The 21,569-nt window shown below is 45.2% G+C and overlaps 1 protein-coding gene across 2 annotated transcripts in view; it reads left to right on the plus strand.

Moving 5' to 3' along the window:
- The window catches only part of CDH13 (cadherin 13), a 932,038-nt gene that overhangs the window by 876,511 nt on the left and 33,958 nt on the right, over nucleotides 1-21,569 (plus strand). The gene's annotated exons all lie outside the window — the stretch shown is intronic.

Genomic DNA, 21,569 nt, shown 5'->3' on the forward strand with positions numbered 1-21,569 from the left:
GGGCAGTGCCTTTTAAAGGGGACTTGGGTGGATAAGAGAGAATCCGTGCATTACAACAGCTCTTGGAGATTTTGTGGCTCTTACAACTCATGAAAACCAAGCTCCAGGACCAGGCACACCTGAGTTGTGATAGACCTGATTCAGATTCAGAAACGGGATCTATTCAATGCATGGCAGGTAGAGTAAGAAAAAATACAGCTAAGAAAAATCCAGGCAAAATAGAAATCCCCATACTTTACCTTAATTAATGGTATGTTAGAGAAAAAAATATCCTGGGACAAGAAGGTGGGGGAAGTCCTGTTGTTGCCTCTACACCAGCCACCTTGCTACACAATTTGAGGCAATGTTTCATATTTTACCTCCATTATTTGATTTGTGGACACATTTCCCCCTTTTTTGGAAGAATACCATATTGCCTCTTAATTTCAATGTTATAGACGTTGTTTTGCTCTGGGTGGCTAGACTCTATTCAGTTCACCATGTGTCATATCTGCCACATGTTATGTTAAACACATACATAATAAAAGTGTAGAGATATGTATAAAACAACATGGCTTCTCTAGAAATTCAGCCCTATTAAGTTTATTCATACATCACTTGGATTTTTATCAAAATAGTAAAAACATTCTGCAAAGTGACTTAGGAATGACAGTGCATTTTGAAGCCACTAGTGAAGAAATGTTAAGGTGGGGAGACTTTTGGTTTCAAATACCAGCATGATTCAGGCCAAATGAGCCTCAGTTCAAAATAATCTGAGCCCTTTAGATTCTTAATTAATGGACTGATTATAGTTCAAGCCAGTAGCAAGGGAACTGTGAGTTTTAGCCTCTGTCTCTATCACCACACAGCAAACAGATCAGCCCAGCTTTGAAGCAATTGCCAGCATCTCTTCTCTCATCCTCTCTCGGTCCAGTAGGCTCAACTCTTTGACTGAGAAGTCAACAGTTGGGAGTGTTATAATCCAGCACCCACCAGAAACAACCCCTCCACCAGGGGGAGCTCACCTAATAGTCGGTCATCACCCCCACCATCTGTCTTTCCCACTTGGCAGTGTGAATGCCTCACTTGAGTCCAGGTAGAGCGTACCTCATTTTCATGAGAAATGAGATTCTATTGACCAAACGTATTCTTAATGAAGCCAGGCTAGTTCCTAACGAGCACTGCACTCCTATACAAAATTGGGGAGGAAGGGGCATTTCAAAGAAGAAAAAAAAACAATCCAAATAGATCTTTGCATCTCTTGAATTTCCCTCTCACCAAAAAAAAAGTTTAATTTTCAAATCTATAGGCAGAAAAGCTTGTTACTTAAATTTTCACCCTCACAAATGGTGGATTTATCTGTCAGTCGAGACTATTTTAGTAACAAATGAAACCTAACTCAAACTGGCATGAGAAGAAAACCAAAAAGTGGACTGATTAGCCCACATAACTGGGCAATGTGATTTTAGCCAGAGCTGGATCTGAGTATTGGTGGGAAATATGCAAATAGGAACCATTAGCAGTGGCGCCAGCCAATTAGAACAGTACCCACTGGTGACGTCAGCCCTGCCTGGGCCATCAGGGCGGGACTCTCAGGAGTCTTCTCTCTGTCTGGGCTCACTGTACCCCCCATCACCTTCACTTTCAACCTTGACCTCATGTAGCAAATGCCAGCAATAGCTCCAGGAATACAGCCCCAGGAAAGTTCCTTCCCAGAGTTCCAACAGAATTCCTGGGTCCAGAATGCATCAGGGGCCCAGCCTACACCAATCACTGGCCACAGGCCTGGGTCAACTCAGAGGATCTAGTGCGAGAGCAAAACCCTGGGGTCAGTGTGGCAGAGGGCTGGCTTCTCAAAGGAAAGGCAGGTGATCTGGCTGGAAGAAAAGGGAACAGATACTGCAGAAGCCACTACAATCATATCTACACAAGTCACATGATAGTAAATGGCACTTTGGGCCCTGTCTGTGGTTTCTGGAAATGCTGAGAGGAATATGTTGATTTAACAACTTACCTCGAATGCTGTTAATATCCTTGTCCTTAAAAAATGGTTTTTATTATTGACAGAAATACTTAATAGATATAAAATAATACACTCTAAGTAATATGCAGTTGGCATTAAAACACACATATGTACACTGTGACACATGCTTCCAAAGTGACCAACTACTTGAGCCGGCTGCCCCTAGGATCTCAGGTGTGTTTTCATGGCGGTATATGGTGGCTGGTGGTGGGGGGCTATCCTTCAGTTCCCTACAACCAGGTTGCTCTGCAGATATCCAGTAACTAACCATGTGATGTTTTCTATTTCCATCACCAAAGCTGAGGGGTTTTACCTATTGATAAAGGGTCTCAACCACCAGTAGGAGAGATGGTTTTAAAGCATTGTTTATGGAGACCATAACTCAAATTAGTATCACAAAATAGACTCAGGAGCTATTAAATATTCATGAGTTAAATAGGCAGAGTGTTTGACATCCTGGAGCCTGTGGATTTTTTGTTTGTTTGTTTGCTTGTTTGTTTACATTTCGTAGCTTTTTTATTGAAGACAGAATAGGAAAATGCCTTCTTAATCTCCTATAAGGAGGGGTTCTGATGATATGCATTTATTTTCATCTTCAATGACAGTATGTCTTTAATTTTTAATTAGAGATTTTGCCAGCTACCTTTTCCCACTTCTCTTGTGTTTTTAAGAGGAAGGAGAAGCATGAGTGTGTTCCATATGCCCATGTGTTCCCACACATCACTTATAATCGCAGGTAATTGTTATTTGCTGAGCAAGGCTTTCCAGCTAGGACTGGGTAACATGGCAGCTGTGTTCAAGAATGGGAGCTTCGTTGCTGTCGTTTAGTGTATTTCTTCATTTATGCATGCACACCTTCGCTCATAAATGCCCCCACCTCATTCCACAAAAGGTATGAAATGGAGCTTTATTGCTATGAGTGCATGCTGGCATAAATACTAAATTCTCTGTAATAATCTCTTGGGCTATTCCTGCACTTGGCGCACAGCTACTTACAGCTAACACCAAGTCTGTCTTCTCATCCGAGGTTAACATTCCCCTTTACTTGATCGGGATTAGATAATGCTTCCTTCACAGCTATTCTTCCGTTGCAAGAACCCATCCACTTTATCTTCACTGACCTTACCCCAGCAGGCGCAGGGATTTCCTGCAGGCAGTTGTTTGTTTCAGCATTTCCGAGCATTTCTCCAGGCTGCAGAGTGGGAGGGGGATTTTAACACCAGCCTGGGGCTCCTGACTACCAGGTCCAGGCACCTCTCCTTCCTAGTAGCAGCGGCAGCACCAAAATGCATTTCCAAATAGGGTCCTGTTTCTGAAATGGGCTTTTTATCTATTGGAATTGGATGCAAGCAACAGAAATTAACTCTGGAAAACTGTATGCAGAAAAACCCCAAAATGTATCAGAAGGCTATGTAGCCACCGACAAATTCAACAAGCAGGTGGTCCCCATCAGGTGGGACCCAGAGTTGGGTGGGAGACCAGGGGCAGCAGCATCACAGACAGGCTTGGCCCCAGCTGTCTACCTAGGCCTGGAGTCAGATTTGAGGGTGGTTTTGATGGCCTGGTTTGGGTCAGGGCCCACTCCACAGCCAGGGGATGGTTGACCTTGATGATAGATTGATTTGGGGTGGGGTAGTGGCAATCAGGGTATTTTTACCAAAATGAAGGGTGAAGAAATGTCATGTGGGAGGTGGGGGGAGGGATATGTCCACTCCTCTCCCCCTTCCCAATTTGTGATTATGTTCCCTCCACGCTTAATGAATATTCTATCAGAAATCTTTCACCTGTGTATACAATTTACCTTTAATATTGTATTCTTGATACAATCTTCCATTTTGCTGAGTTAATCTTGTTTTCATAAAACTGGAGAAACCTAGACTTACCCAGTTTTTTTAATAGACTATTTTTTAGAGCAGTTTTCGAGTCACTTTTTCGAGCAAAATTGAGGAGAAGGTGCAGAGATATCCCTGATGCCCCCTGCCCCCACACATGGACAGCCTCCCACGTCACCAGCATCCCCACAGAGTGGAGTATTGGTTACAACTGAAGAAAGTACATCATACATCATCAACCAAAGTCTGCGTCTACGTTAGGGTTTACTCTTGGCATTGTACGTTCTATGGGTTTGGACAAATCTATAAGGACGTGTATCCACCGTGATAGTTTCACACTGCATAGCTTCACTCCCTGAAATCCCCTGTTCTCTGCCCATTCATTCCTCCTACCCCCCACCAACCCTTGGAAACCCCTGATTTCCACTTCTTTCTCCCCCTGTTGGCCTCTTCAATGATTGTTTACTTGAATAGGTATAATCTTCTAGTCTTGCTCCTTTTTTCTAACATCAAACACCCTTTGGAAATGACTGAATTTTCAGACATTGAATTTTGACAACATTACCTGCAAAACTCTCTAAGACTCCCCTTGAAGTGGGGTAAAAGCCATTAAGGATGTGAGGAAATGAAGACCTGTGCAGATTGCTGTCTGTCCTGCAGTCTCTGTCCAGTCCTGACTTCTTCCCCATTTTCTGTCTGTATATATTTTCCAGCACCTTATGTTTAGTGGGAGGATTGGTCTGAATTGCCTACTTCACTAGTACCAGATCTAAGAGTCCCATTTTTGTCTTTTTTCTGTCACATGAAAGAGACTCAGACACCTGAGAACCAGGCCAGGCCGTTGTTCTGAAGGAGCGCACTAGCACATTAAGAAGAAACAGGAAATATTAAATGAGCACCTACTATGTGAGGGAGTAAGCCGGATGGGGTTCCACATCTATGACCACATTCACGTCTCTTGGGGACCAATGAGGCCCTTTAACCTTTCAGTGTTTCAGTGTCTGCTTGTCTCCAGGTGGCAATGAAATACCTTCCTCTAGAGCTTTGGTGAGGGTTGAGAGAGCTAGTTTGGGGGAAAGTAGGTCAGTTAACCATCGCCCCTGCAGGCAAAGCCTGCTATCTCTTTGTAACTCCCATGAGGCAGCTCTTTAAAACCTCAGCCTGCAGGTGCACCAGACACCTTTCTCTGAATTTTCACTCGTGGAAACCCATTCAGTTCCAGCTCTGCTCACCTTGTTCTCATATTACTGAGACACTCAGGAGAGCCCACTGGAATGAACCCACCACTATCCTGGAGGAAGTCATTCCATGCTGGTCTAGGCACTGGCTTCTGGAAGAATTAAGCACAGTCTGATAGGAATTCTCTTGACACAACTGTCTCAGTTTTGATTGCCCTGGAAGCAGACAATGAGACAAGGATTTGGGCGCAAGTTGTCGATTTGGGAAGTGATCTCATAAAAGACCAAAAAGGGAGTGGGAAGTGGGACAAGGAAGGAGACCCGGCCAGTGCACTCTGCAATTTCCAGCCAGCCACCGCTGTTGGCAAAGGGGCGGCTGTCCCACCAGGGGAACCCCAGAACCCCATGAAATCTTGGTCCACGAAAAGCAATGGAGCCGGGGTATTTACACATCAGTTTCCATCAGTCCATTGGTGAGGGTGCTCTGAAGGGGCTGATTCCCCTGCACATCCAGGCTGCTGCACAGGTGGGCAAAGGACTCTAGCTCCCAGAGCAAGATCTCAGACATGGAAACAGGTGCTGGCAGGTGGCACTAGCCTGATGTGCCCTGTGGGGGTAAGAGTGCCAGGGCACTGTCAGTGTCTCTTAAAACTAACTCATTGCTCTCTCCTGGTCTCTGTCTCTTTTTAAGACAAATTATTAGTGAGAAGCAAATGGTCACATGGTATGCCATTGATCAGGCACAAATGACAGTGATATTTTGATTCCAGAATTTATCAAGCTTTGCTCTCACTGACTCCCACACCCTGAGAGAAGGGGGAATTTGGCTTCCTAGAGCCAGATGTGGACTCAGTGCAATCCCAAACCCAGGGCCAGTCCGTTGTAGAAGATGAATCCCATGGGGCCCCTTCTAAGGAGCAGGCAGCATCCTTGCATAATGTTCTCCCTGACACAGCCTCCACGGAGTGGCTCTGAACCATGTCTGAGGTGGTTCAGGCTCCAGCAGTGTGTGCCTGGGGGTGGGTGGCCTTGGCACTCAGGCATGGGTCTTCCTGACCCAGGGAGTTTCCATGTTTACACCTACATCATCATCAGTAGTGCCGTGTTTACACAACATCAGGACCCCACGCTCTCTTTCTGGCTGGAGTGGTTGTTATCTGTGAGCTCAGTGGTGCGCACTGGGCTCACCCAGCCACTACTAGGGAAGGGTGGCCATGCTTCTTCAAAGCACCACCAAAGTCACCTGAAGGTCATGGCTAGCAGCCATCCAGACCAACTTACACTTGGCAGCCCCATCTACTCTCCAAAACTCTGTGGATTGGAGAGTCGAGTTATGATATATCTTGTATCCCACACCCAGAGCACAGATGAACTCATATCCTTTGTACACCCAGCCACAGAGAATTTGCCTTCTTTTATTCTTCGTAACAATTAAATACAGTTCAAAGGGAGGAAAGAATGAGATCTGCTGTTTTAAAATATTTTTTAATAAATTGAGTTTGTTCTCGTAAGCCTGCTCTTGGGTCTGAGACCCCAGAGTAGCAGCATCATTCCTTACAGTTACTCTCAGGGGACAAGTCAGGTACATTCTGCTCTGGGCACTGCTACTGAACCCCTGTCTGAGCAAGAGATTCTTTATGACTCTTCTATAATTATGTAGACCACGCTGTCTCTACCCTCGAGTAATCTGTGGTATCCTGGAAGCAGGAAGAACTCCACCTCAGCAAACAGCAGAGGTTTTATACGAGCCACTGCTACCGAGGGCTGAGCGAGAGGTCCAGGTGGAAATGCTGTAGCAACTCCACAAAGGAAGAGAGCCCCAGGGACTAAAGTGGCCCAGGAGGGCTGGTAGGAGGGGCCAGGACTTGAATGGGACCATCACGGATAAGCAGGGTAAGGAGAAGCTGAGGGGAGAGGGTGGTCAATGATTTCAGGCACATCCGGGGACAGTGGGCCAATCCGTTTCACTAGAGTAAAGGGATTGCATGAGGAAGTACAGGCTGTACTCTGGGGCCAAGCCAAGTAAACCAGACTTAGCTCTGAGCTGGGCAGACGGGTATGTAAGCTGAAGAGCATGGTGGGAGGACCCCAGGGACGCTGCCGTCATGGAGCCTGTTGGGAAGCAAGGCACTCATCCTGGGAAGAAACAATAGGACTTGGAATGGGGGCAAGGGGGAGGGTGCCACTGTGAGATGTGCCAGTAGCCCCACATCCCAGCTCTGCCACTTTCTCATGATGGGAGCCGGTGCCAGCCCCACAGTCCCTCTGAGCCCAGCGCCCTCCCCCCTGAACTGGTAGTAACAGTCCCTGCCTCCAACCGTGGTGGTTCCTGTGCTGTGAGCTACGTGTGCCGTCCTGACACCGCGCCCAACCGGAGTAGGTGGTCATGATTTTAGGGTGATGGTGCGGCCATGGGGTCCCCGAGCTGATTCAGACCAGCTCATGAGAGCCAGTTGTTAGGTCTCTTCCTCATTCCGCACTCAGCAGCCTCAGGAGTGACTTGAAACCGGTGCAACGGACATATTTACACCGTGGAAACAGGCACAGGCTGCTCGTCAGGGCCTTTTTTTCACTCTAGAAAACCAGATGTTGAAGCTAGACCAGTGTACCTCTGGCGATAGGAAAGGAAAGTAAGAGCCAGATGTGAATGTCATCAAAAGAGAGAAGCCTAAAATATGAAAATATAAAGTAGCAAGCCTGAGCTTGTGTGTCCTATTGTCCCACACCCTTGGAAGGTGCGTGGTTTTCCTCTTGGTTTGGTTTTGGGGTTTGGGGGAGATTTTATCCATCAGGGTCGTAGCTGCCTATTCAAAGTCTCTGGCTCTTCCTTCTAAAGCTGAGCTGTTTGGAGACTGCAGGAGGAAAACGCAGGTTCAATGTCATCTTACTAAAAACACTGACTAATAAAAAGTTCAGTGTTCATATAGCAGCTTAAGATTTCTCCCAGCTTTTATTCAGCAGCAACGGATTGAACCATTGACTTGATTTTACTACTCTGTGGTTCCACCGAGGAAGGCCAAGTCCCTAAATCATGTGCCTGACAGGTGCCAGTATTTCTGAACCCAGAGCCAAGCTGTGACCTTCTAGTTTCACGGTGACTAGAGCCGGCTGACATGCATAATAAAGGGAGTACACCAAGCAACTTTAAAATATGGAACAAAACCGAAATCCAATAGAGGTGTCGGTCTGAAACTGGTTACCAGAACCGAGGTGATCAATCTTTTCACCTGTCTGAGGATGCTGATGCCAAAAGTACGGCAACTTTCACTTGGCAAAAGGATTCGGAAATATCTGGGTTTGAGCAGCTACCCGCCCCGCACCCAGCCAAGGACCTTGCTCTACCTATAATGTCATCTCCACAGCCACCTGATGAGTCAGGTTTGAGTCTCTCTCTTTTAGATATGGGGAAGTAAATGCTCCAACAGGTTAGTACCGCTCCCAGTGACGCACAGGTGTTAATGACTGAGCGAGGATTTGAACTTGGGTCCACCTGCTGGCATCTGCTCTAGCCACTCTCCCCAAACTGCTTCCCAGTTGGAGGATCCTCCCTGACGCACCAGCTCACTGTGGTTTCCTCTGCCTGGAGTGTTCTCCCCACCATGTCTCCACCTGACTATCTCCTTTTCACTTGGGTCTCATCTGTCATCTCCTCTGAGAGGCTTTCCTTGGTCATTTCTCACTAAAGAAGCCCTGCCCAGCTCTGCCCACCTGTTCCTAGTTACTCCCTGTACCATTGCCCAGTGCAATGGCTTTCAGAGCATGTGTCACTCTCTAAAGTTACCGTATAGTCTGTTTACATGTGGTTTGTGATCTTGCTTTCTCTTCTAGAGCATAAAATCTCTGTCATATGTGCAATAGACATAAGAGTTGCTATCACATAATAGCCATATGATGAATATTGAAATGATTTATGGATACATGGATGGATGCTTGGATGCATGGATGCATAGATGGATATATGAATGAGTATATGATGGATACATGGATGGATGGATGCATGGATAGATAAATGAATGGATGCATGAATGAATGGGTGAATATACAAATGGATATATGGATGGATGGATAGATGCTTGGATGGATGCATGCATGGATGGATATGTGAATGTATATATGGATGGACACATGGGTAGATATATGGACACAAGGGTGGATGAAGTTGAACAAGCTCAAACTGGCCATGGGAGAGTCCTTCCTAGTTCAGACCTCCTGTAACTATGTTGAAGCCCATCTCCTACAGTCCTCCTGAAGGGGTCCTGGGGAGCTCTCCTAGAGATCTGTATCCTTACCTCATCCTTCCCTACCTACCTGAGCAGTGCCAGGCTCCCCACAGGAACAGTGTCATTGATGGAGAGAGATCAGCAGGGACACAGGCTGCTGGTTGAACAAAGGCTGTGTTGGAACCAGGGCAATTCCAAGAGGAGACCTGGCTAAGAGCAGCTCCCTTCGTTCGGCCTTTGGGTGAGCTCCTGTGTATCTTCCCAGCCTTCCTACCATTTCCAGGATTATCCTACCCCAGAATTCCCTCTGGGCACCTTCATTCACTGAGCAAATGTGAATTAACCCCTAATTCACAGAGACTGGGAATATACAGACATCAAAACATAAATGGCCCCTACTATCTAGTCTAGAGGAAGAGGTAGCTGTATAAACAAACACTTTATAATCATAAATACAAAAGCTGTGATGAAAATGCAAAACAGGACCATCTGACAAGGGCAGCAAGTCTGCTATGAGAGTCAGGGAAGGAAGAGACAGCCAGGCTGAGACTTAAAGGCAGACCAGGGAAAGGATGCACAGGCCCAGGAAACAGCATAGGCAGAGGCACAGAGGCTAGATCTGCACCCTCAACAAGGGGGCACAACTGTGCAGGGTCTCGTGTGGTCCGCTCTGGGACTCAAGCCTCAATGTGTAGACCTTGGGACACCTGAAGGACTGAGCTCAGAGGGATGCTGTGACCAGATCTGCTTTTTAGAAAAAGCTCACTCAGGCACAAGACAGACATTAGGGGAAGAGAGAAGAGGCTGGGAGGCCACTTAAGAAATGATAGCCATCAGGACTAGAGCAGCAAGAAAGAGAATTCAAAGATGTGCAACAGAGCTGAGAAACATGAAGGAAGCAGCAATCGGTGATCTGACGATTCACTGGACATGAGGAATGAAAAGGAGGCTTCATGGCCAACCCCTCCTCAGAGAGACGATTCCTGATCTGTTTGCTGACCTCCCTTAGATCAAATCCCCTGGACTCAATGCTTTATTTGAGTGCCTCAGTCTTACAACTGCTTGCAGTAATGGCAGACCCTGGGCTCCAGTGAATCCCCAGTGCCCATCCCTGGACCAGCTGCATCAAAAACCCATGGGAGGTATTAAAATCACAGAGGCTTAGCCCCTACCAAATCAAGAACTCCAGTGTCAGGGCCTGGGAATCTGTATCTTTAATTCCACAGGTGATTCTGGGGCCAGGACCATAGGGTACCCAGCCTGGGAAACACTGCTTCAGTCTTTCCACTAATATTAAAGGAGGAAGGTCAGGAGCCCCTCTGTCTCCACTTGCTTGAGGCCAGCACAGTGCCTCCCACAGACCAGGTGGGAGCTCAGGGCACCATCCTGGACAGAGTTCTCCTCATCCCACTTGTCACCTGCTGGACACTGATTCCCCATCACCTACCTTTTCATACATGGGTGCACAATCTCTGCAGGGGGGCCAGTAGTGAGATGTGTCCTGGGCACAGTCTGGCTGGGGATTGGGAGTTAAATCTAGACAAAGAAGTTGACCTAGAATGTTCTAAAGCAAAGGCAGTCCTTTTCCTGCCCAACGCTGTCAGGAAATTAAATGACTAAAACAGCAATAAAGCAAGGGGCCAAACAGTCAAGTTTGGGAACAGCTTTAACGACTGATTTCTAATGAGAGTTTCAAAACACTAATTTTCCAGAGCAGAAAATCAAGTTGTGCTCATTTATAAGCCGTCATCTGCAACGAGTCCGAGGATATTTCTTTCTGTGTTGTCATGTTAACTTTCTGAGCCCGTCAGAATACCAAGTAGGGTGGTTGGGCCATAAATCAGCTCTTTGGGAGCTGATAAATGGTTATTGTACAAATCCTGCATTTGCATTGGATCTGGGAACATAAATCTACTTCTCGTGATCTTACTTTAAAAAAATTATCCCCTGAAGTCAGAGTGAGCAATTTATACAGGCATTCTTTCCTGGATGTTAATTTTTCTCACCTTTAATGGCTGCCTTTTCACTTTCTGCACTTATACTCTATTGTAAAATGTTACATGTCATGTAGGAAAAACCACGAGGACTTCAGTTTGAATCTGCCCACCAGGAATAATTTTATAACTTTCTGCTCATCCATGAATAACTATCACTTGGGTAAAGACTGTCATAATTTACCAGGGTTGGAAGGAACCTTAGAGACCATCGTTTAACCTGCCCTTCATTTTATAGATGGGAAACCAAAGCCCGAGAGTGGCAGTGATGTCACCAGGTCAAATGTGTCACAAGACCAGGGCTCCTGTTTGGACTTGGAGGAAACAAGGATCTTTGATAGCATGAAGAAACAGCTGTAACCCTCATGGTTAAGAAAAAGTGAAACATTCATTCCAAGACAGCGAGGGGGAAGTAATAGGAAAGGCCAAGTTGAGGGCAAGGTGTTTGCTCATTCATTCACTCATTCATTCACTCACTCACTCATTCACTCATTCATTCACTCACTCACTCAATCATTCATTCACTCACTCACTCACTCATTCACTCACTCATTCACTCACTCATTCACTCACTCACGCATTCACTCACTCACTCATTCACTCACTCACTCACGCATTCACTCATTCACCAGGCAACTAGTGCCTGGGGCCCATTCTACTGCAGTCATTACAACTAGGAATGAAGATCCTGTAGATGAGTCTCAGAGAGTTCTTCGTTTGACTCCACATTTGTCAAGAGAGCAAAAATGAAAGAAAATCAAAACATGCCTGTCATTTTTTGGCCGTCTGCAATTCATTAGTAGAATATTCTGAACAGCTTCATGGGTAGGTGTCTGGGTTTTGTCCTGTTTTGTCCTGTTCTGCTGTGCTTTAATAACCTTAGCAAACTCACTTCCTTGAAGGTATTTTTCTTACATCTAACAGCTTTATTGAGACATAATTCACATACCACACAACCCACCCATTTAAAATAGACAATTCAGTGGCTCTTAGTATATTCATAAAGCTGTGCAACCATCACCAGGTTCAATTTTAGAGCATTCTCATTGCCCCAGAAAGCAATCTACTGTCCTTATCCATCACCTCCATTCTGCCTTCCCTCTGCTGTGGCAACCACTCATCTTTCTACTAATCTACTATTAATCTACTTTCTGCTTCTATGGATTTGCCTCACCTGGGTATTTTATATGAATGGAGTCATACAATATGTGACTTTCTTAAGGTTCTTGGTCCCTTGGTAGAAAGACATGAATGTGGGAACATATGCTGCTTACTGTCTCAAGAAAAGACACATCCATCAATTTTTTTCCTCAACTTTATGAAAGTTTCAAGTGCACAGAAATATTGAAGGACTGTTACAGCAAGCACCCATTCACCCATCACCTAGATTCTCCCATTTCATTCCACTTGCTGAATCACAAACCTACCCACCTACCCCATGGGCCACCACCTTAGTGGTGGGTGCTCAAGGAAGCAACTTCCAACCTTCCCACATCGAGAAGGAAAAATACCCAGCTTTGCAAAATAAAATGTCAATGTAGGAGATTTTAAAAGCCAAGAATGTTAGCAAATTGACGTTAGAGGCTCTGACAGTCAAAATTATGTTCAAAGGATAAAGAAGATTTGGAATAACTTTCCAAGAAAGCATGCATTCAGGGCGTGAGGCCCAAGGATTGACCCAATTTGGAAATGACATATCTCTTGAAAGGACCAGCTGGCAGCCTGGCTCAGCAGTCCACACTGGGAGAACCAGTGAACCACATGGTTTTAGGAGATGACAGCCTTTTCCTGTGTCTGTGATTTTTTGTGATTCCAGCGCTAAGTGTCAATTTTGACTCATGCATTTGAAGGGAAGGTGCTTTTCTTTTTCTCTTGCGTATCAGAAGCTTTTTAGAAACATGACTGTACCCAGAGCCCCAGCTCCTCCCAGGAGTAGGAGCCTGGCATCACGTGCTCAGAGTGGGCATGGTGTTTGAGGAGGGGTCAGGACACCGGGCAGGCTCTGGGACCACACACCACTCACTCTCTGCCTCCCAACCCACCCTTGACCTCGGGGTGAACATCCTTTGTGCCACCTGTGAGCCTGGGGAGAAGGTGCCTGTGTGTGAGTAGTGTGACTCAAGAAAGGTTGGCTGACACTGGGCTGTGTGTGTGTGTGTGTTTTGTGAAGACGCATTTAATTTGTGTTGCTATGAAGTGAGAAGAAAAAGTCTTGGCAAACAGTTCAATAGTTCCTGCCAATAAGTGCAAGGTAATTCTTTTTAATGAGAGAACTAGCCTTGATATAAACCATGTTAAGGCTTCTATTGGAACAGGAATTCAAAATGTTCATCTTGGTAATTTACTCATCAGTCACCAGTGTCTACCAAATACCAGCAGAAGCCTGGGGAGAAGAGAAAGCAAAGATTAAATAAGATGTGTCTCCTGGACCTCAAAGAACACTGTCCAAAATGGAGAAAATGCACAATTATGACATGTCATTTTTATTGTATGTACACTTATGATTAGATTGGGCTGTATGAAACTGCTGATGTGATGGGTTTTGACCAGTAAAAATGGCAATGTCATGATTCAACCTAATATTTATATAGTATTGCATTAGCTTGCTAGGGCTGCCACAACCAAATACCACAGACTGGGGGCCTTTAACAAGACACACTTACTTGTCACAGTTTTGGAAGCTGAAGTCCATGAGCAAGGTTCTGGACAATTCAGTTTCTAGTGAGAGCCTTTTTCGTGATTTGAAGATGGCCACCTGTGTTCCCCTGTGGCCTTTCCTCCCTGCGTACATGGTTGGGGGAGTGTGAGTGGGGATCGATCTCAGATGTCTCCTTCTTCTTATAAGGACACTAACTCTGTCAAATCAGGGCCCCACCCTTGTGACCTCAGTTAGCCTTTATTACTTTCCTAAAGGTTCCATCTCCAAATTCAGCCACACTACAAGTTAGGGCTTCAACATATGAGTTATGGGGGCGGTGAGGGCACAAACATTCAACCCATAACAAGTATGTAATGAATATATTATATATGTGTATGTACACCATATAGAGTGTTAAATATCATATATAATATAATACAGGCATATTTTTGTAGACACCATTTGCATAATATACCATCTATGGCAGTAAGATTGCACAGAGAAGAGAAACAGTGACTTTGTCAAGAGGGAAATGGAGGTGTAGGGATGCAAAAGAAGACGTCTTTATCTTACTAGTTTTTTACTAAAAAAAACAAAACTTATTGCAAAAGGACCAGAGGCTCATGGTAGAAATTTTAACAAATCTGATAAGCAAAAATAAAAAAAGGGGTAGCTCCCACTAGCCAGACACAGGCACAACTACTCTAAAGCCAAGGTCAGTCAGTGAGGCATCATAGCTCAGAGTGTGGGCACTGGAGCTGGATGGCTCCATGACCTACCAGCTGTGTGACCTGGAGCCAAGGACTGAGCCTCTCTGTGCCTCAGTGCCCTCATCTGTACAATACGGCAATAATCCCAACACCATGAGCATGTTGGTTGTGAGAATTAAATGAGTTGACACACGTAAAACACTTAGGAAGTTTCTGGCACAAAGCAAGTGCTCAATAAATATTATCTTCTATTTTATTATCACTGTCTTCATCATTGTCATGATTCTTAATGTGGTCACCACCAGCATTCCCTACTGAGATATTTTCTCAGCCAGGTTGGCAGATGGGTTTGGGATTACGTGCCTAGACGAGTGATAAGAGGGACTGGGCATACAGGGTACAATGTGGGGAGGGATTTTGAAGCTGACCTTGGACTCACAAGGAAAGATGCCTTCATCAGTTACTGATGTTGGTGAGAAGGAGGCAGTGAGCACACCACGTGATTGCCTGTGGGCCTTCTCTGTTGTATATAGTAATAGGGAAGGTTTTGATCTGTCACCTTCATTTCGGGTACGTGGTCATCTCGCCATGCTGTGCCTGTCGTGACTTTGAACATCTGCAGTAGAGTTTCATTATCTGGTAGACACTTATGGTAGACAATTACCTGGTACTTTGTAAATTTTTTCTGAAATAAACAGTGAAAGAAGAAACAGTCTTGTAGCTAGATAACTCTCCCAAGGAAGTTTGAGGAATGCTTTATCCTGAGGCGCTTTCTTGGATATTCAGAGTGTGAATCTGCATCTCCAAGGCTCTGAGAAGTCCTGCAAAAAAGGGGAAGCTTTGATTTTATTAGCCCAGCCTTCCCAAATTTTGGAAATTGCTCCCTTTATTTCTTTAGGCTAACTTATTAGAAAAGGAATTTCTAGAACAAAGAATATGTACAGTTTTTAGGGATTTTCATTTCTTTTCTTCTAGCATGTTATTTCAGGAACTGATGAAATTGGACACAACTCCTCCTTCTGGGCTAAATTAAGTCTTACTTTTAATCACAAATGAAAAGTTCACGACACTGAAAGCATATGTGATATTCTTTCTAAACATTCGAACAATCAAGGCTAGTGCAAAGAATTGCCTGGGTTCTTTCTGAGTCTTCTGGGAAGTTAGTTTAGAAGAAGCTGATTTATCCAGAAAGCTTAAGTTTTCCTTTTCTAGAACTCAGACAGGAAAATACGTAAAATGAGTAAAACATCCCTCTTATGGACTATCTCAGAGGGTCATGGGAGATTTAAATGCTGCATGATGTGCAGGAGACCCTTGAGAAATGTCCATTGTAAATACTACTTTTGATATAAAACAAGGCTCAAAGTAAATGTTTTGGACGGGCCGGCTGCCCTTATATATTCTTGTATTCAATGCAGCCATACCAGCTTGTTTATGTATTCATAAACACTTGCTAAACTTGCACTACGAGCTGGGCCCTAACTAGTCCCTGAGGACATCAGTGAACAAGACCCCGTCTTCTTGTGGAACTTCCATTCCAGTGGAGAGATGGGCAATGAACAGGGAGATCAATACAGAGCCATGTGGCCAGGCTGACCGCAGGGTACAGCACATGCCAGTAGGAAAGCGAACAGCATGATGATACAGGGAGTCATTGGGAGAGGCTCCTTAGCTGAGCTGGTGAGGAGGGAGGTGACATTTGAACTGAAATCTGAAGGGTGATAATGAGCCAGCCAGGCAGAGAGTTGGGGACAGAACTCCTGGCAAAAACTGGCAGCTAAAACAAAGGCTAGGAGGATGGAGGGCTTCAAGTCTCGGGAGCAGGATGCATGGATGGTGGGGAGGCCAGAACGTGGAAACAGCTGATATCCTCAGCCCAGGCCCATCTTCCACCTGGCATGGCCCTTGCCCAGCAGGTGGGCTCAAGGATAAAGGCTCTGTGAGGGCGTAAGGGTGATCCCTGGGGACCAGGCTGCAGAGCCCTGGGCAGGCATGGGGGCTGGACCCTGGGCAAAGCTTAACTGAAACTCTTAAATAATTAGACCTGGGGAATGTGGACCTTCCCTGGGCATGGGGAATGTGAAAGACAGGCCCATGAGCAGCCACTGAGAACGGTACCCATCACACAGCCTAAACGTCAGCTGGTGGATGTTAGAGTGAAAAAAATCTCCATCTAGTAAGCCTGATAAGAGAATCCTGTCATCAGATCAGAAATGCACAAAAATAGGAAGGGCTTGTTCGAGGGCAAAGGGGAGACTGATGTCAAGAGTGGTGCCTTTACTTTTCACTATTTACAAACTCTGAGGTTTTCCAGGAAGAAGTGGCAGGTTCTCTAGAGCTGGACTTAGCAGGTATTGTTTCCCTCCTGGGAATATTTTTTGGCATGTGGGGAGCAGAGGTCTCAACGGCCCTAGGTGGATACGTGGGAGCCTGGAGTGATTTCTTAGGGCACGTCTGAGCGTGGGGCTCAGAACCCCAGAGTCCTGCCTCCACGGCCTTTGTCCAGCTCATGTTCTCCAACTCACGACTCCTTCAGGAGCAGGTACCTCCAACAGCCTTTATCTCGAGAAGTAAGGGAGCAGAAAAGGGCTACTGACAATGAATTGATTTAAAATGGGGATGAAAAGAAATGTTTTTCTAAGTTTGTTTTAATCCCAGCCATAAGCTATTCTCAGAGTGAACACAGATGAACCAAGGAGTGTTTTGCTTTTGACATAACTTTTCCAACATCCCATGACAGCACACACTACACTTCACATGCAACCTGCCTGGTTCCCAAGCCACCCCAGGGCTTCGTTGACTTTGCAGAGGGCCTCTCCTAGTCCGCTGCTCAAATCACCTTTCTTTTAAATTGAAGTATAGTCAGTTACAATGTGTCAATTCCTGGTGTACAGCATAATGTTTCAGTCATACATATACACACACATATTTGCTTTCATATTCTTTTTCATTAAAGGTTATTACAAGATATTGAATATAGTTCCCTGTGCTATACAGAAGAAATTTGTTTTTTATCTGTTTTATATATAGTAGTTAGTATTTGCAAATCTCAAACTCCCAATTTATCCCTTCCCATCCTCTTTCCCCCCGGTAAACATTAAGTTTGTTTACTGTGTCTGTGAGTCTGTTTTGTAGATAAATTCATTAGTGTCTTTTTTTTAAGATTCCACGCATGAGTGATATCACATGATCTTTTTCTTTCTCTTTCTGGCTTACTTCACTTAGAATGATGATCTCCAGGTCCATCCATGTTGCTGCAAATGGCATGATTTTATTCTTTTTATGGCTGAGTAGTATTCCATTGTATAAATATACCACGGCTTCTTTATCCAGTCCTTTGTCGTTGGACATTTAGGTTGCTTCCATGTGTTAGCTCTCTTTTTAGAGGCCCTGACAGACCCCATCTCCTCTCTCTTCTTCCATCGGTGACTGACTTCTCTCTGCTGCTTCCTCATTTGTCCTAGGTCTGCTTAATCCAATATCAAGTTGAGCCTCCTCCTGGAACCCTGCATCTTCTATGAGGTTAACGTGGTACTCTGTGCTGGATTGCTGTGTATTTGGATGGTTCTAGCTTCTGAGAGGCCAACTCACTAAGCCTGTTGACCAGGGTTAAGCAGGGAGGGATGTTAGAGACAATTATAGACGTGGCCGGAGGTTCATTCACGATGTGGCCAGTACAATATTTGGATGAACCATCCCTGCCAGTCTTGTTCACGATTGCATTCTTGGACCCAGGAACACAGTGAAAGCAAGATGACTCTTCCTGGAATGAGCAAATCAGTGAACAAGTGGGTGAATATCATCACATGGAGGAAAGCATACGTTCTACCAACTTGTACCAAATGCCACATCATCCTGTTCACTTCCGCGTGAAGTTTCTAGTACATGGGAAAGTCACCCGACATGGACACACACACGTGGGAAATTTAACCCTGATGCTGACACCTAGGAGGAGCCAAGGAGCCAGTCTTCATCATTAATAATGAAACTAAAAATAATGATGATCATTAATAATGCAAGCCGTCTTGTGATTGCATTTTTAAAGCAGTGGTTCACGACTTTCACCAACACTGAGGATGTTAACTCATGTTCTCACCTGGAGTTGACAGGTGTGTTCTTGGATTTCAGAAATCCGATATGTTTCTCAGGGCTCAGCCTGTTACTGAAAAGAGCCACATATGTAGTTACTATCTCGGGATCTCAGTTCCCTGACTTCTCTGACCCTGTTAAATTCATGGCTTTTCACATGGAATCTGTTTTGCTAGATTTTCCTGTATTTCTTTGAGGTCATTTTGGCCTGAGGCAATAATGAGTGGACCTGTAAAGACATCTATAAGCGGGGCTGAGGGGACTTTGCTTCCTTTTTTTTTTTTTTTTTTTTTTTCAAAAACAGCTGCGTTCATGTCAGTTTCAAAGGCAGGTGTGAGGCCTCATCAATCATCTTCAGAAATAAGTAGTGCAAAGTGGGGATGGGACTCTGACTGGGAAGAGCCTGATCCCAAAGTCATGTCACAGGCACAAAAGGTCCTATCGCAGCCTTTGTAAGAACACCCGCAGCAAATTACAACGCAGGATTAATGCCCTCAAACAAGAGAGCAGGAGTGACCTTTGCTGGAGGAAGCGAGGAGCAGACTTGCCTTGCCTGGAACAGGTAGGGAACTGGTGTTTGGAGGTGATGAGTGTGACCCCAGAAAGTAGCTGGTGCCGGGAAATGTTGCTTTCCCTCTGTATGGCAGGAAGGCTTCGTGCACGCAGGGCTAACACTGAGGACCAGTCAGGAGTCGACAGGAAAGGGGTTTTCTGCAGGCACATCTCTGACTCATGATAATCTCATCAAGGTCAGTAGCACGATCGCTGGGGCCCCACCCCTTTCTGTCCCACTAGTGAGAGCAAGCAGTGACTAAGAGTGACTATTTTCTAGAGTAAGTCATCCTCAGACCTCAGTTACCATGGATCTCTCCATCACAATGGAGTAGTTTATCCCAGTGGTCAGTCTCTAAGTTTGACCTAGAAGTGGCAATATGAGCCTTCCAATAAAAGAACAGTTTAAGCCAATATTATTTGAGAATTTCTAGTGATAAAAATATTAAATTCATGCACACATGCTGTATTTTATTAAACCTTTCTCAAATGTGTATGAATTTTTATAAACAGAAGTAGGGTTTTAAAAGAGTGTTATATCAATTTAATAGTTTGGGGATTTTTTTTTAGGAAATGTTTTGTAGGTTCCAGCCCCATGTTCCTGAGTTAATCCTCTAAAGCCACCAACAGGACATAGCCCCAGGGTTTCCACTCCAAGTTTAATCGTTGTGGGTAGATTAGTGGATCTCAAGCTTTGGTGAACCAGAATCCCCTGGAGAACTTGGTAAACATGAAAAGTCTCTGTCATACTGAGCAACCCAGTAACCCTGATACACCAAAACCAGAGAGCCAATGGCATAGAAAAATTACCAACCCTCATGGGCTACACTCAAGACAAACCAAAATACAGACTACATTCAGGAGACAGAGAGATCTGCACTGGAACCACAGTTCTGCTGCTTGATAGCTACTAGCCTACTCTGAGCCTTTGTTTCCTCATCTGTAAAATGGGATGATAATATCTACCTCCCAGGCTCATTGGGTGATGGCACGCAGTAATGTACACACATCTTATGGCTCCTCCACGGTGATCAGTGAATGTGTGCTTCCAGTTCTAGATACAACAGAAAGCAAATGCTGAAAAACAGAAAAACTTTCCCTGCACATGATGTATTATGCAAGAGAATCTGCCTTTGCTGTCCCTCATCACCAGTGTAATTAAACAGCCAATCGTGCAATTGCTAATTAACATCCTCTCTCCCTGCTGGAGTGTAAGTTCCAACAAACCAGAGACTCCACGGCTGCACACCCAGCACCACGCTTAGGCAGAGCCTTGGAGATGCAGTCAGGAGTTTGGATTTTATTCTGTGCCCACTGGGAAGTCATTGGAGGATTCTAAGCAGGGACTCAGAGGACAGGAAATATAAATTGAAAACAGTCAATTTTCAATTAGCTGCTTTTTGAAGAATTGACTAAAGCAAGTAGAATAGAAGCAAAGAATCAGGGTCATTGAAGTGGGCCAAGCCAAAGATAATCCTCAGGTGTCTCACCTCCTACTTCCTATGACAGACCAGGGATGATGGATTATACCAAACCTACCTTGGTCCACTGAAGCGGGGGAAGTGCCCCCCTTAGGTCAGGCTGTGCATGGTTTGTCGTTATGATGGGGGTCAGAATGTCTGTAAGGAACCAATCAAGCCTTGGCCATCAGAAGATGGCAGCTGCTGAGAGAGTGTAATGGTCAGAATTATAATCTGGGGGCACCTCACACAGGATGACCCCAGGATTCCACCGGGAGCTCTGGGATGCCTGGGAAGGGCCTACAGATGTTAAGAGCCTCCCCCAATCCCCGTCCCATGGAAGGTCACAGAGACAACCCCATGCTAAGCTGGGCAAGCTCTATCTACATCTCCCCAACCCACTCGTTGGCCAGCTCTTCCTGTCCACGTCTGCTGGTTGTGGCATCTCTCCGGCCTGGGGAAGTCCTTCCTCTTACCAAGACTGCTCTGGTTCCCTAGGAGAGGGAAAGGACGCTATCTGCCAGCTCTTCACAAACCCTGTGATGGCCTGTGCCGCCTCACTGAACCAGGATCCTGGAATCCACTGGTCCTTCAGTCTCTGTATGTCTTGTCAGAAGATTTGAGATACCCCCTCTCCTTTGTACTCAGAGCCATAGCTCCATGAGCTATTTTAAAACACTGTATTTCCTTCTGCTGCAAATGCCTTTTAATTCTTTTTTTTTTTTAATAAAATGGTTGATGTGAATCACCCAAGCAGGTATTCCATCTAACACAGGGGCTGGAATGAAGTGAGGAACTGAGCACACACTGCCTGTTTCCCTTCTGCCTTGTGGTTTTACACAGTTGTTTGCTTCCCTCAGTGGGAACAGAAAACCAATCTGTACTTCCCCATTC

Source organism: Camelus ferus, chromosome 9 (genome assembly GCF_009834535.1).
Source record: "Camelus ferus isolate YT-003-E chromosome 9, BCGSAC_Cfer_1.0, whole genome shotgun sequence".
Lineage (NCBI taxonomy): Eukaryota > Metazoa > Chordata > Mammalia > Artiodactyla > Camelidae > Camelus > Camelus ferus.